Source organism: Mauremys reevesii, linkage group 9 (assembly GCF_016161935.1).
Source record: "Mauremys reevesii isolate NIE-2019 linkage group 9, ASM1616193v1, whole genome shotgun sequence".
Classification (NCBI taxonomy): Eukaryota; Metazoa; Chordata; order Testudines; family Geoemydidae; genus Mauremys; species Mauremys reevesii.
In genome coordinates this window covers 11,886,087-11,901,878 of record NC_052631.1, presented here as the reverse complement: position 1 = coordinate 11,901,878, position 15,792 = coordinate 11,886,087, and the positions used below count along the sequence as shown (strand labels likewise).

The 15,792-nt window shown below is 44.4% G+C and overlaps 1 protein-coding gene across 9 annotated transcripts in view; it reads right to left on the bottom strand.

Moving 5' to 3' along the window:
* Nucleotides 1–15,792, bottom strand: part of TBL1XR1 (TBL1X receptor 1) — a 180,535-nt gene that overhangs the window by 159,265 nt on the left and 5,478 nt on the right. For 7 of the 9 annotated variants that reach the window (XM_039488933.1, XM_039488932.1, XM_039488934.1 and 4 more), the window contains exon 1: nt 7,267–7,714. The exons of 1 other annotated variant lie outside the window; for it this stretch is intronic. The gene's annotated coding sequence lies outside the window, so the exon portion shown is untranslated. Of the gene's footprint in view, nt 1–7,266; nt 7,720–15,792 lie in introns of those variants that run through there. One more of the 9 variants, XM_039488942.1, reaches the window with a different exon arrangement.

Here is a 15,792-nt window from a genome sequence, read left to right as displayed (position 1 = left end):
CTTCTCCCCTTGAATAAGACTCCAGAAATACACTGTGCTATGTAGTTTCAAGCCACTGCCAACAAACAATGCAACTGCATATGTAAAAGAAAAAAAAAAGTTTCCATAACCAGTTTGATAGTTTTAATTCATAAAATCTACAACATGTTGTCAGTGGGAGTTCAACATGAGCTTTAAATGCAACTTACACTACTGGGGAGGTAATTCAATAATTCTGCAGCCCCACCAATGGGTTAAAAGCAGCACTAGGATCAGCTGCAAAAACAGCTGCTTGTCTGCCTCGCCAGAGGGGGTGGGGAAGCTTAATACACAGCTCCAGCAGACCAACTAAAATGTCTAGCAATGCAGTCCCAGCTATCCAAAGTAATATTCCAAAATGCTTGCTTATGGCAGACAGGTTATTTGGAGTTTCTCTGTAATGTAGTACATAGCAAAGAGGCTGAACTGGATTTTGGATCATAAAAGAAACAAAACAAACAAGACACCCAGGATGTTCTGTGGATTATTCTGAACGTTGATATTGATGTCTAGCAGTAAATCAAGATCACTCTTTTGCAACATAGAGAAAAAAAATTACAACAATGGAATAAACACTAAATTTCAAGTCACAGACTGGGGGGCGGGGAAGGAGGTGGTAGTTTTTCACTATCATGAAACCCAACAGAAATAGGACTTACAGCCCCAACTGACGTTTGCAAAAGCCAGTGAAATACACTTAGGGCTTGATTTGCAGAGATGCTAAGCCAGGGATGGGCAAACTATGGCCCGCGGGCCGGATCCGGCCCCTCAGGGCTTTGGATCCGGCCCGCGGGATTACCCCTGGTGGTGCTGCGGGCCCGGCGCTGCTCTCAGAAGCAGCCCCCGGGAAGCGCTCCATGTGCGCGCGCAGAGCCCTCTGCCTGCCCCCCGCCCCCCCGCCCCCAGGGGCCGCAGCACTTCCTGGAGTGGCGTGGGGACAGGGCAGGCATGCAGGGAGCCTGCCTTGGCCCTGGTGTGCGCCACTGCCACCCCGGAGCCACTTTAGGTAAGCGGCACCGGGCTGGAGCTCAAACCCCTCCTGCCCCCCACCCCCCAACTTCCTGCCCTAAGCCCTCTGCCTGTACCTCGCACCCCTCCTGCACCCAACTCCCTGCCCTGAGCCCCTTTCTGCACTACTGTGCATTCCAACCACCTGCCCTGAGCTCCCTGCTGCACCCTGCACCCCAACTCCCTGGCCTGAGCCCCGTCCTGCACTCCGCACCCCTCCTGTACCCCAACCCCCTTCCCAAGCCCCCTCTTACACTCTGCACCCCTTCTCTGCCCCAATCCCTTGTCCTGAGCCCCTTCCTCCACATCCCGCACTCCACCCCCCCTGCCCTGGCCCTGCATACAATTTCCTCACCCAGATGTGGCCCTCGCCCCAAAAAGTTTGCCCACCCCTGTGCTAAGCACATAGAGCTCCCACAAACTTCAAAGTGAGCTATGGGTGCTCAGCATCTGAAAACATGACCATCAATGTCTACCCAAGATTTTCTCTTTTCCAAACAAAGGTGTTAATTCATACTCTTAAAAAGAAAGATTAATGCATTAAGCAGCTTCGCAATATAAGTTCATCTTTTCAGATGTCAAAACTAGGATCTTGCATGATGGCTCAGTAGTGGCATGGAAAACCGCTAAAGATGCATGAGTGCTGCACGTTGTGGTGTTGGTGACTCGGTAAGCAGAAATCTTCCTTCCAAGTCAGTCCTGACCTAAACCCCTTCAATATGATTTTCAGCCAACAGTACCAGTTCACCTTATCTGTACAAGCACACCACTTCCCATTTAACTGTACATTCTCTAATCCGCAATGCCACCTGGACTGGTTCACATCCAATTCCTGCCACCACATCACAAGCCCAGAACAGAGGTTCATTACGAAGATAGGGAATCTAAAGAGTCTCACAAGAGCCTGAAGTAGCAGTACCAGTATCCAAATCACTGTTTTAGGAGGCATCAGGCATTATGATGCTGGAAGTCTTTCAGAGAGATAGCTAAAAACTAAACTTCTGACCAATCGTGGTCATTAAAAATCCCTTGGCACTTTTTGCAACCAACCTCGGCCTTGTTTGAACTATGAAAAAATGCAAGATGAAATCCAAGTGAATACAAGGCAGAAGGTAGTTTTCATATGAGTTAAATGGTCAAGTTCAAGACCAAGCTCCCTGATAGTCTTGAATTCAACCTGTGAACTCACATGAAAATTACCAACAGCCTTGTCTTCACTTGGATTTCATGCCACATTAGTTAACTGGAGTGGAGAGCACACCTTTTTTCATAGTGAAGAGACAGCTTCAGTGTCCTAACAAGTTACAATTAGGTAACACATTCTGCCAAAATAAATACTATATTTATACAATTGACCACAGTTAAATATTGCCAAATATTCCAGCAAGAATTACATGCTGGCCTATCTTTGTGATTATATCACAGTGACATTCTTCCATTTTTCAGAACTCCATTGTGTTGCCCATTTTTCTGAGTTAAAATAACTCAGTTAACTAACTTTTTATTTTGTAATAAAGGCACAAGTACCTACGGTTATGCCTACAAGGGACCATAACGTCTTATTCTTTTTGTGACTGTTGTTCCTGTTCTTAAAAAAAAAGTTTTAAATATTTTACTATTTTTGATATTTCACCAATATTTCACCAGTTAATTGACCAACTATTTTTGCACCAGTCAAATGCCCAACCCTGCAGACTTTCCTGAAGCTTCACCTGGATAAAACATTTTCAACTTATTATCTTGCCATATTTTATCTCACAGGGGTACATTTTCATGATGGGTTAAGCAGTCCCCCATCTACCTTGTTTGAGATCTTCGGATGAAACACGGTCTGTGAAAAACCAGTTGTTATCTCTAAGTTTCTTTATGGAAACTAAGATAATTTAAATAAAAGAACATCACACTGAAGTGTTCAGAAAGTTGCACATGGGGAAGCCAAGATTTTTGGTGGATCCCGAGCCTACAACAGGAATTCAGGAGTTATTATTCCTTTATCAGCTATTCATCTGAAGATGTGATATTTTATACTTAGAGCCCTACCAAATTCACGGCCATGAAAAATGCGTCACGGACCGTGAAATCTGGTCTCCCCCAGTGAAATCTAGTCTTTTGTGTGCTTTTACTTTATACCATACAGATTTAATGGGGGAGACCAGCGTTTCTCAAATTGGGGGTCCTGACCCAAAAAGGAGTTGCGGGGGCGGGGGGGGGGGTGTCGCAAGGTTATTTTAGGAGGGTCACGGTATTGCCATCTTTACTTCTGTGCTGCTTTCAGAGCTCGGCAACCACAGAGCGGCAACAGTTGGCCAGGCACCCAGCTCTGAAGGCAGCTCCCTGCCAGTAGCAGCACAGAAATAAAGATGGCAATATCAGACCATGCCACCCTTACTTCTATGCTGCTTCCTTCAGAGCTAGGCAGCTGGAGAGTGGTGGCTGCTGACTGAGGGCCCAGCTCCACAAGCAGCAGCACAGAAGTAAAGGTAGCAATACCATACCATGCCATCGTTACTTCTGCACTGCAGCTGGTGGGGCACTACTTTCAGAGCTGGGCTCCCAGCCAGCAGCCACTGCTCTCCAGCTGCCCAGCTCCGAGGCAGCGCTGCCATCAGCTGCTGCACAGAAGTAAGCATAGCAGTATCACATACATACATCCTGCAATAACCCTGTGGACCACTCCCCCCCCAGATACACCCCTCCTTTTTGGGTCAGGAGCCCTACAATTACACCACCATGAAATTTCAGATTTAAATAGCTGAAATCATGAAATTCACAATTTTAAAAATCCTATGACTGTGAAATTAACCAAAATGGACCGTGAATTTGGTAGGGTCCTATTTATACAGCAATGCCACACACGAAAATACTTATTTATTCAACAAGTGGTCATTCAAAAGGTCCACTAGTCATGTCATTCACCTTTTAATGAGCTGTACACTCATCAAATATTAGTTCAGAAGAATTTTTACCCTATCAACAGATATAACAATCAACAAGCAGTAAATATATTATTTTGGTAGGAATTAATTGTACTCACCAAAAAAGTCATCTCCCTTCTCTCTCTCACACACCCACCCACCAATATAGTTTACAGAAATTATAGTTAATACCCTGATCCTGCAAACACTCTCATGATCAACTTTATGCACATATACAGACCCCATTCAAGTCAAGGTGGTCACAGATGTGCTTAAAATTAAGCATGTGCATTGTATTTGCAGAATTTCTGACTTCAGTGTGGGTCTGTCCAGATGGAACCTCTTGTAGGACGGGGTCTTAATTTGCTTCTATAACATTTATAACAGTGGGCATCTGACTTTAATGTGAACTCCTGTGTAAATAACCATTCAATTTGCTTTACATGCGCTTGGATCTGTTCTTCCTCAATGAAAAACTTAACTGAAAACAAAGTGAATATACACACTCAAATATATATATATATATATATATATATATATATATATATATATATATATATATTCGTGTTCTGACCATTTCAACTTACTCCATCCAGCTCCTCACGTTTGTAGGATTTAACAATATTCTCTACCATCACATCTGAGTGATAAGAATTACAGAGTCACAAGTAAAGTTTTACAATACTCAGCACTTTATAATGCCTTATAACTTCAAACCAATGTACGAAACATCCATCATTAAGAACATAAGAAAGAAATAAAAGCGGCATTTGTAAAAAATTTGGGGGGGGGGGGAATCTTGAGCAGCAAATAGGTGTAATAATTTTGATCAGCATTTATTACTCTCAACGAAGCAGGGAAACATTTAAATGAACAAAATCAACTGTAAACTCTTGTATATTCTAAAATTACAAACCCAAGTTCCAACTACTTTTACATGTTTAAAATTGTATTTTCTTCCCTTCCCCCTTCCCTTATGGAGTGAACGCTAAATATTTTCCAGGTGTTCAGAATATATTTTGGGAGACCTGCCACAAAGTTCCCAAGATACAATCCCATATGAACCATGTGGTCATGGAGACAAGCCTGCACTTCCCTAACAAAATTTAAGAGACCATGAGAGTGTAGTCTGAGGTGACCTGTAATTACTAATAAAATACAGTGCTATTTCATTAGATCTTAACCAAAAGAAAAAATTAATCACTTTGGGAAACCATAGAATGTTTATTATTTGCATAACACCGACAGCATACTAAGCAGATTTACCTTGACGGTAAAGCTTTTTATAAACCTCAGGCTCTAATCCTTCCAACACCTAAACACACGCTTAACTTTAAGCGCATGAATAGTCTCATTAAAACCAATGGGACTACTCATGTGGTTGAAGTTAAGCACCTGCCTAAGTGTTTCCAGGATCTGAGCCTTCATAAGTTTGAACGATATGCTGAAAAGATAAATATGGAGATGTCCAAACCAAGGCCAGACACCTAAGCTTTTGCAAAGTTCACTGCACAATCAAGGCCCAAAACTTGGACAATCCTAAAACTTCAGGCATTATTCAAAATCCAAACCTGAATTCTGTCAGTAGCACCTCTCTCTATGTAGGCTCTACCTAAAGCCCAAGGTCAGTATCCAGAGAGTGTGGCCCATCTAGAATAAAGACCCTTCCCTTGTTAATATGCTTTGTGATGTTCTCAAATATCTATTTTAGATACTAAGGTATCAGCAATCAGGCTCAGCTAATTTTTATGTGACAAGACTGAATTTTCCAGATCATGACTCTTTACCTCCCATGCCTTAACAGCAAAGAATGAGTATATTTTGTGATCGTGTCCATAAATCAGTTAAGTCTTGATTTATACAGACAGCAAAATGAGGATGTTGGGTACATCTGATAGTAAAAACTCTATGAGCAAACTTCACTCTGCAATCCTACACAGCAACCTACAGATGAAACTTTATCTTGAAAACTCAACATGCAGTCTCAAGCAACAAGACTCTGCCATTAAGCACAACTAAGTCTCTCTCTCAAAAGAGACTTTTCTCTTATAAATTTTCCTTAAAAGGGAATTTGGTGATGAAAACTGAACTCACCTGGAACAACTTCAATGTACAATTTAACCCCATTAAATAGTATAATGAACTACATATTTTGTATTTACAATGGATAAATATATTCAATTAACAGCACAGAAAAACATATAACTTAGATGTAAAGATCTTTTTAAAAATATAGAATGCACAGAACAAGATTGCCTGCTTCATTTTGGATATTTGATACTATTAAGTTAAAAAAAAATACACAGCCCATTAACAGGTATAAAGGCTTATTTCCATAACTAGGGCCCATGTTTTGTCTTTTACATGTGACCCTTACCCTGTAAAAGAAGATGTGATCCTGTTCCACCCAGAATTTAACAGGAAACTGATCAACAATAACTTTGGCACTTTACACTTAAAAAAAAAATACATATACAGATATTTTCTTCTCTTAAATCCAGGGCTACATCTCCAGGGGAGTTAAAAAGGAAACACACCCCTCTAAGCTACAAATGAAAACAACATACACAGTCGAAAAGAAAGGAAATTAAAAAAAAAAAAATCACACAGAGGAAAGTGTGGACACAGATTCCCCTCCCCCACTCCAGCATGAGTTCAGACACAAGCACATTTCTCCCCAAGCTTTTCTTAACATTATACATTGCAGACACAAACCATACACCGACTGCAAAATAAATACAGACCTAAGGTCACACTTTGGGGTGGTCTTTTCCCCCTCCCTCCCGGTTTTAGAAATAGTAAATATGCACGGGTGGGGAGGATTCTTTACAAAAATCAGGCTAAAAATAGGCTATAAACCAGCCTGCCTCATGATGGCTCCTTGATTCAATTTGCTGCAAATTCTTTTTTCCCCTTAAAGCCCTTAAAATAAAATCCAAAGGGTGGGGGGAGGGGAGAAATAAGAAAGGGGGAAGAGGGGCCAGAAAGCCCCCTCCCAGAAGCGTTAAAAGGAGGTGCCATTTACCATGAAAACCACCAGCTCCCAAAAATACATTTAAAAACAAAACAAAAAAGCAGGGACCCAAGTTGAAAAATAAAGACATGTTACACTTGTGCCCATCCCCCAACCCCAACTAGCACAGACCAACACAGCTCCCTCCCCCCAGCCCTGATCACTTCCCCAAAGCCCTCCCAGCCTGCCCCCCCCAGCCAAAGAAGCTCCATAATAACCCCCCCTTTGGATGCACTTGATCCAGCCCAGGAGAGGTAAATGCTGGTGCAAAATACCAAACACACACACACACACAACACCCCAAGTCCTTACCTTGTAGCTGATGGCTGAGTGGCTGCTTTTGCCCTCCCCCCTTTGCCTGTGCAATGGAGGCAAAAGAAAGGCACCCTGGGTTTCCTCCTCTTTATCCAGCTAGAGACACACACACGCTCCCTCTCAGCTGAGGTGCCCACTCCAAGCAACAACAACAACAAAAAAATAGAGAAAAAAAAAGGGGGGGGGATAAATAGCCACCCCACAGGGCTGTGATAGTCAATGATATCCCAAGCCAGAGAGGGGGGGTGGGGGAAGCGAGGGGGGAGGGCTGAGAGAGGGGGGGAGGGCAGGGATCGCTCTGTGTGTGTGTGTGTGTGATTTCGATTGAAGAGGAATTGAGGCAGAATGTAAAAGCTGTTACTAAGGGAAGGAGCCAAACGGTTCAGAGCCGCCAACGGCTCTCAGACACTCAGCGCTGGGGGAGCGCGGGGTGCCCGGCCGCACGGAAATGGGAGAGGGAGGCAGGCCCGGCTGCTGCTGCTGCTGCACAGCACAACCAGCCTCCAGCCCAGCCAAGCGCTCCCTGGTGGGGGGCCTGTGGGGGAGGGGAGACCCTCCCCTTTTCACACACCCCCCCCCCAGCAGGCGGCTTTAGGATTCGACATGTACAAGCCACCAGGAGGGTGCAGAGCGGGGCCAGGGGTGGGTGGGGATATGGGGGGTTCCCCCACACACCCTCCTCCCCCACCTTCCCTGTTATACCCATTCCCCGCACCTTGCAGCGAGCTGCACAAGGCCATATGGCCAGGCAGGGCTCCTGTATTGTGATGCATTATGCACCCCACCAGCCAAGCAAGCAGGAGTGGGGGACACCCAGGGCCAGTGGGGTGAGGGATGACCCTCCTTCTTCACGCCCTCTCCCAGCTTGTTCCATAAGGCAATATGGCCAGGCAGGGCTCCTGTATTGTGATGCATTATGCACCCCACCAGCTAAGCAAGCGGGAGTGGGGGACACTGAGGGCCAGTGGGGTGAGGGATGACCCTCCTTCTTCATGCCCTCTCCCAGCCTGTTCCATAAGGCAATATGGCCAGGCACTGTTTATTATTAAGAATACACAGACTGCCAGCAAAGCAAACAGCAGGGTGAGGACAGGGGGACACAGGGGTCCAATACACTGAAGGGAGACCCTCCCTCTTCACAAACACGCACACCTTGCAGCAAGCTGTATCGGGCAGTATTGCTTATTAAGAACACACAAAGCAAAGCAAGCAGTGTGCACGGAGGGGGAAGCATTCAGGGAGAGACCCTCCCCTGCCTCGAGGAACACACACTCCCAAGGCCTGGCAACACTTTACACTAAGCCACGGTGCCAGGTGGTGTTGTCTTATTATGAATGATGTACAAACCATCAGCAGCCAGAAAAGCAAGCAAGGAGGAGTGGGGGTGGATGCTGGAGTTCCAGTCCGGAAAGAGATACATTCCCTTAAGACCATGCACATGCACCCAGGCAGCCATGAAACAGCCTGCACAGGGCAATAACACTGGGTAGTGTGGTTTTATTGTTAATCATATTTTAAGCACCTCCAGAATATGTTTCATGTCCGATGCACTTACATAACATTAGCATTTAGCATGTATATAATGCCTTATTGTTTTAAAGACTTTTCTTTTTTTTATTACTAACAGTGGCATTTGGGCCCCAATCCTACAATTGGTTCTGAATGGGCTGATTCCAGGGCTCCACCCATGCTTAGGGGAGCACCTGCCTGGATCCAATTGCATCAGGGTACAGCTTCCTTGTTTAATATAAAATGCCTTATTGATAATAATGCCTAGCCCCACGCGTGCTGTTTGTTTTAGGATGCTTTAATACTATTTAGCATTTATATCACAGGGGGTTTTGAAAGTAAGCTTCATTAATGTGAATCGTATTCATCGTTGCACGTTGCTTTACATTTTAAAGCACTTTGTGGACCACACTCACAGGCCCTGATCCTGCAGTCAAATCTGCGTGTGCAGAAGCTTGAGCCCACACAAAGCTCTATTCCCTACAAACCTCACGTGGAGCAGACTGCAGGATCAGGGGCCAGGGTGAAATTCATTCTGCTGGGGAGTGTATTCATGAGGACCTCTGCACCACCCAACCCTGTGATGAGGGTGCATGGCAGGTGGCTCCATATCGATGTGCTCCATGGAGGGATTCTTTGTGCCAAGTCTGTAACGTGACGTGTGTTCAGCCCAGTAGATGGGACACAGTCCTATCATCACAGATAAGTGGTATGGAGGGACTCAGTTGCTTTTCCAGCCCACAGGCTAATGTAGCAGACTTGGGGAACTGCATTGTAGCTCCAACTTTGCCACACAGCAGGGGCAGACTTTGCCTTCATCCTAATTCCATGGGTTTGATGTGGGATACCACCAGCTAAGCCATACAGGTGGACCTTTGCAACCCCACTGGGCTCTACCTGGACACAAGGATGACCCTGCACCGTTCAGCTGTGGAGGGTGAAGGCCCTGGTCCTTGTCTTTGTTAAATGTTTTGTTGTTATTATTAATAAATATTTAGCCCCCATGGAGGAGAGCACTTTCTCTTTTCAAGTTATTTAATTCTTGGACCAAAATAACTCAAGGCTATCAGCCTTTAAGGCATGCTGCAGAGTCCACCTGTTTGTCTGGAACTTTGAAGACGGCTGAATCATATACAGGGGTTGAGGACTCTGCAGAAGGTGAGTTGTATAGTCTTAGGTAAAGGCCAGGTGATTTGGGGGTTTAGATTGGTACTGGATGGTTATATTTTTAAACATTGATTTTTAATTTTGAAAATTGTCAAGGGGCCTAGAACAAGTAGGTGTGTGTTTGTGTGTGTGTATATATAAATATAATAATTTATAGAATTTGTACAGTGCTTTTTAGTACATAATGCTTTAATAATCTTAGCACTTAAATAATTTTAAAATAAAAAATATGTATTTAGGCCCCAGTCATACCAACCTTTAAACAGTTGCTTAACTACAACCATGTGAGTAGTCCTAATGGAATCAATAGGGCGAGGCACATGCTTAAATGTTTGCAGGGCAACATTTGGTTTTGACTTGTAAAGCCCTAAATAATTTGGGAGCTGGCTTCTTGAGAGACCACCTCTTTCCTTCTTTGATTCCACAACCGTGCTGTGCAGCAGGGGAACCTGTAGTTCAGGGGTTCTCAAACTGGGGGTTGGGACCACTCAGCGGGTCATGAGGGTATTACTTGGGGGGTCACGAGCTGTCAGTCTCCACCCCAAACCCCGCTTTGCCTCCAGCATTTATAAGGGTGTTAAATAGATAAAAAGCGTTTTTAATTTATAAGATGGGTCACACTCAGAGGCTTCCTATGTGAAAGGGTTCACCGGTACAAAAGTTTGAGAACTACTGCTGTAGTTCAATAGGACTGGGGTATATGGAACTGTACTTTCTGTTATGAGCCTATGAGTTTGGAATGCTCTTGCCCCTGCATACGGCTGAACTCAGTTTGCCAGGAGAGGCTGTGTTGAGAGATAGGGGGTAATTGGTCAGTGAAGATTCTTTACGGTGGGTTGTTAAATGAGTAATCCGTGTTTAGGGTTTATGGAGTTGGGTTATATGTAGAACTTGGAGCATCACATTTAAATAATTTAAATAAGATTAAATAATAATCTTTAGCACTATTGTTTTTCCAAGCCCTCTCATGCTAATAGAGAGAGGACCAAACCACAGAGGTTCCATCAGGAACCAGATCCAAAATCCCATAAAGTTTGGGTCCATAGTTCAAGCACATCTCTGAACAACAATACACTTTTCATTTTTGAGCACGTTAGTGTAGCGTTGTGCATCACTTTCAGTCTCTCTCCAACTACAGTAGAACCTCAATTTTACAAACACCAATCTTATGACTGGCCAGTTATACAGACGATTTTCCTGACAGAAAACAAATCACCAACAGTGACGGTGATGAAGAACAAGTCAACATCCCTTCACATTCCGATACCGTCAACACATTGGAAATTACTTTACAGGGGTTTGAAGGACAAAAAGAAAACGCTGCAGAGCACTATACTGCAATACCGTAGAACCTCAGAGTTACAGACACCTAGGGAATTGAGGTTGTCCGTAACTCTGAAGAAATAGTTATTATGGACTTCAGCCACACAGGGGGTTGGGGCTGCAGTTGGGGGTGGGGGAGGACAAGGGAGTCGAGGCTTCTGCCCTTTGGGGCTCCAGACGGGGGACTCAGGGCTTCTGCCCGGCAGGAGCACTGGGGGTCAGCACTTTAGAGCTGGGGGGAGCACTGGGGCTTGCGTCTTCAGCCCCACTGCTCTGTTCCTGGCATCAGCCCTGCGAGGGGCACTGGGACTTGGGGCTCTCCACGGCTCCACTCCTGGCTTCAGCGGGGGGACGGACGGGGGGAGGGACGGGGGAAGAAGGTCAGGGCTCAAGCTAGAGGCGGGAGTGCTGGGGCTGAAACCAGCGCTTCCCTGGTAGCTAAAGCCCTGAGCCCCAGCCTTCCCTGCGGGGAACAGCGCCACATGGCTAAAGCGCTAAAGCTCCGCCTCGATCTAAAGCCCTGAGGCCCTGTGCTCCTGAGGGTCAGAAGCTCTGACCCCCACCTGCTGCCGGGAGCCTTGACCCCCCTCCACCCTGTGGCTGCTGTCCCAACCCTCCCCCATCCCTATGGATAAAGCCCAAAGGCAGCACAGTATTTGCCTTTTTTTTTTTAATTCACCTCCCCTTTTGTCTGTGCTGCTGCCTGATTGAGGACTTCCAGTTCCACATCATGTCTGATTGACTGGTAAGTCCATACCTCTGGTGTCCGTATCTCTGAGGTTCTACTGTATATGCGTTGTATCTACTGTAATTTTAGATTTATTAATTCCGTAATCCCCAAATTGGGGTTCTACTGTATAGGAAAATGTTCTCGCTTCGGTATCTGTCTGAAGTCTCACTGCCGTTGCTGCTGGAACTATGAATGGTGGTGAGTACCATGTCCTGTAGCAAGTAGTAGCAGTATCAGGGACTGTATTTGTACAGTACCAAGCACATGGTCAGTGCTCCATAAATAATAATACTTGGCATTCATATAATGGTTTCCATTTTCAAAGCACTTAAATCATAATTCTGGTTACTTACATGGCATTTTACATCTTTACAAAAATGAATTAACCCTCTCAGTGCCCTGTGAGACAGGTAAGCATTGAGTGTATCCCACTCAAAAAAAAAAATTCTGGGATAGCATTTATCTGTAATATGTGGTTTTACTAACATTTTCCAGCAAATTAAAAAAAAAGCAATGACAAATCTATATAGTGATTTCATCCTAAAATGGTTTTGCAGACCATTACCAATCTGAAGACCTAATTCTACACCACGGAAATCGGTCGGAAGTTGATCATTGACTTAAATGGGAGCAAGATTAGTCTTAATCATTCAACAAGGGGTCTATGGATTGGAGTAAGGGTTTCTATCTATGCCACTGCAACAACAAAAAAATATACCAATAATGGTCCCTATTCTGTTAACTTTGTTCATGCATTTTGCCCTTGCTTATGTAAAGAGTCCTGTGGAATAAATATATGGGATCAGTTATAGGATTGTGTGCTATATGTATCATTGTTTTCTTTTTTGAACATGTGCGCACTACAAGTTTTTGAAGGACTCTTTTTACGCTAATTGTAGCTCAACAAAATGAATTCCATTTTTATGGGCCAAAGAGGCAAGATGCTAGTTTGCTCTGGTGCTGCTGAGCACCTTTGGGGATCTAATCCTGTACCTCTAAGTTAACTTAGCAATTGCTTAGAGGTAATGCCTTACATAGTTTGAAAAACAGCCAAGATCCCATGCTTTCTTTCTAACACGCCTGTTGGCCATGTGCCAAAAGTTCTGAAGGGCTTTTTCTTTAAGCAGATAGTTTAAATACACACAGTATTTTTTCCATACATATATATTCACGTTGAGTCTATGAAGCTGTTCCACTTAATTATGTAAATGGCTTGCATTTTAAATAATGTGTGACTATCTACAGAGCACAACTGATTCCATCACAAAATAATATGCTGTTTGTCAAACAAATATACACACAGAGATCTAAGAGACTTTTCTGGTTTCTTGGGTAAGTAGTAAGAGTAATAACAGAATAAGGTGAGCGGTCAGTTCTCTATATGCTGTGGGTACATTGTGTGACCCAAGGGCAAAGGCTGATTGCCTCCTGTCATTTGAGAAGTGCAGGTTTCTAGTCTGACTGCATTTTTTGGAGTGCTGTCCTAAAATGTTTTTGTTGTGCATTTGTAACAATTAGCTAATGATTCCCAGTCTCCTATGAGACTTAAGTGGGGCCTAAACCTTGTGCTGGGATGTCTGCGCCCGGGCGAATTTCACTCACTATTCTTAAAGGTCATTGTCAGGGTTGGCAGGTCATAAACTTTACAAGTCCTAAACATTGTAATGTTGAATCTATTGCTGGGGTGTAAAGATGCTGATCAGCCTTCCAAAAAGTGGACCCAGTACCAGACTCAGTTCCTGAGCTGCTGACCCATCACCCACAAACCTAGCAACATCTTTAAGGGAGTTTGTTGTTGTTGCAAATACAGATGTGGGTGTGTTTGTGCATGGACACACTGACAGGAGCTGCTTAAACCAGTGCCAGATTAACATACTTTTAAAGGAAGTGTGAGACAAGAGTGGGTAGTCAGTTGAGGGCTCCCACCACTCCCCTTCTCACAAGGGGAAGCCACTTTCACCCTATTTTATCTTTTTCCTGTTTAAAGAAGCAAAACATTTTTTCGTTGGTACTCCCAGCTCCATCATTTGTCTATCAAGAGGTGGCAGGGGAATTGCCAGGTGGTTCCATACCACGTCATTGCACATTGCATTCAGCCTCCAGCAATGGATGGATTCCTGATGCTTTAAGAAAAAAAGTGAAAACCCTATTTGGGGGTTCAATCCTGCCTGATCGGTGCCTCCTGGAACATGCTGAACACTGTCCACACACCTCAGGATCGGACCCCTAAACAATTGTGCGGTGCTCTACCTGAATAAGAAAAGGGAGGAAGAACGGTGAGCAAGCAGGGAAGCCAAATTGAAGTTATTTTATTCTGGGAGTTAATACATTTTTCTCTATCGGGGGACATTAATAACCTTTTTTAATAGAGTAGGTTAATGATTATCATTTTGGTGGCCTGTGAATTATGGTCATATGTCTTTGAAATGCAAAATTCTGACAAATGCACACCATGGCAGCGTTCATGCTAATGTTAAAGCAACTTCTGTTGCAAGCACACCCAGCAATGCAAGATCACACTGTTCTAAAACATCTGCAGGCACAATGAGTTCAGTTAAGGACATGGTAGCAAATGTATTTTGTTACTTTAATCTTGCTCCTAAGGTATTTTAACATACTTAAAAAAAAGTTATATATGTAAATAGCCACGTTTTTAAAATGGAAAAAAAACAGTTTGTTACTTTTCAACTAGAAATACCAGGAAGTACCTTGTAATTACAGTCACAGCAAAACTCTATGGCAGGAGTTATAACCCAGATGTACATCATAAAACAGCTAGGCAAATCCTGACTTGTTTTATTTCAACATTGTTACAAAAAAGGGTGTGGTACAATGGGATATCACACACCTTTGGAGCTTTAATCTGACAAGAAGCATTTGGCTTTGAAGTGAGATAGAAGTGGAGTATTTCAGGGTGCCAGGATCTGGTTGCAGAAACACTCAATATTTTAAATGTCATGATTCATAATGTAGTCTAAGTTATTTGACATAATTATATAAAATAAACAAGCTTAAAAGTACAAAATGTTTTAAATTAATCTCTAGCACATTATTTTCATATTAATTGCCAGCTCAGGAACCCAGCCAGTTTGGGATATATTCTTACCTGTTGCTGACACCTTAAATGGTGCTTTTATGTCACTGTGACTACACCATTCAAATTATTTTATTTGGATCTAGTGGTGTGAACATAGGACTGGGAGCCAGGAACTCCTCAGTCTTAATCCCACTCCTGAAAAAGACTTTAGGTGGCCTAAGGCAAGCCAATTAACCTCAATGCACGAGTTTCGCCATCTGTAAAAGAGAGCCAGGCCAGAATCTGGAGCTGCCCAGGGACCCCAGGCCACTGTGGGAAGCCCCAGACCATCCACCTGCCAGGGGTAGGGGCCTGAGAGCAGCCCCCCAGCCAGTGTCCCTGCCCCCTGGGCACACCACCCAGGGCAAATGGAGAGTCTGGGGCTCCCCACAGTGGCCCAGGCTCCCTGGGCATCTCTTACTACTGCCCAACTCCAGCTTCTGGCCTGGCCAGGGCCTTGGGGGAAAAAGGCCTCATGGCTACGGGTAGGCTGAGGCCCAGCTCAGCTCTCCCCGCACTGGGAAGAGGCTGGTACCACATCTGAGCTTCACGTAGGTGCAGAGTGGTGCCACAGGGAATCCAGGACTAATGCTGCCCTGGAGTCATTCAGCCTGGGACCAGAACTTGAACTCTGCAGGCCAGGACTGTCCTGCCCAATTCGGGACAGGTGGTCACCCTACCGGGGACACCAGTTGTCTGGTTGGGCCTCAGTGAGGAT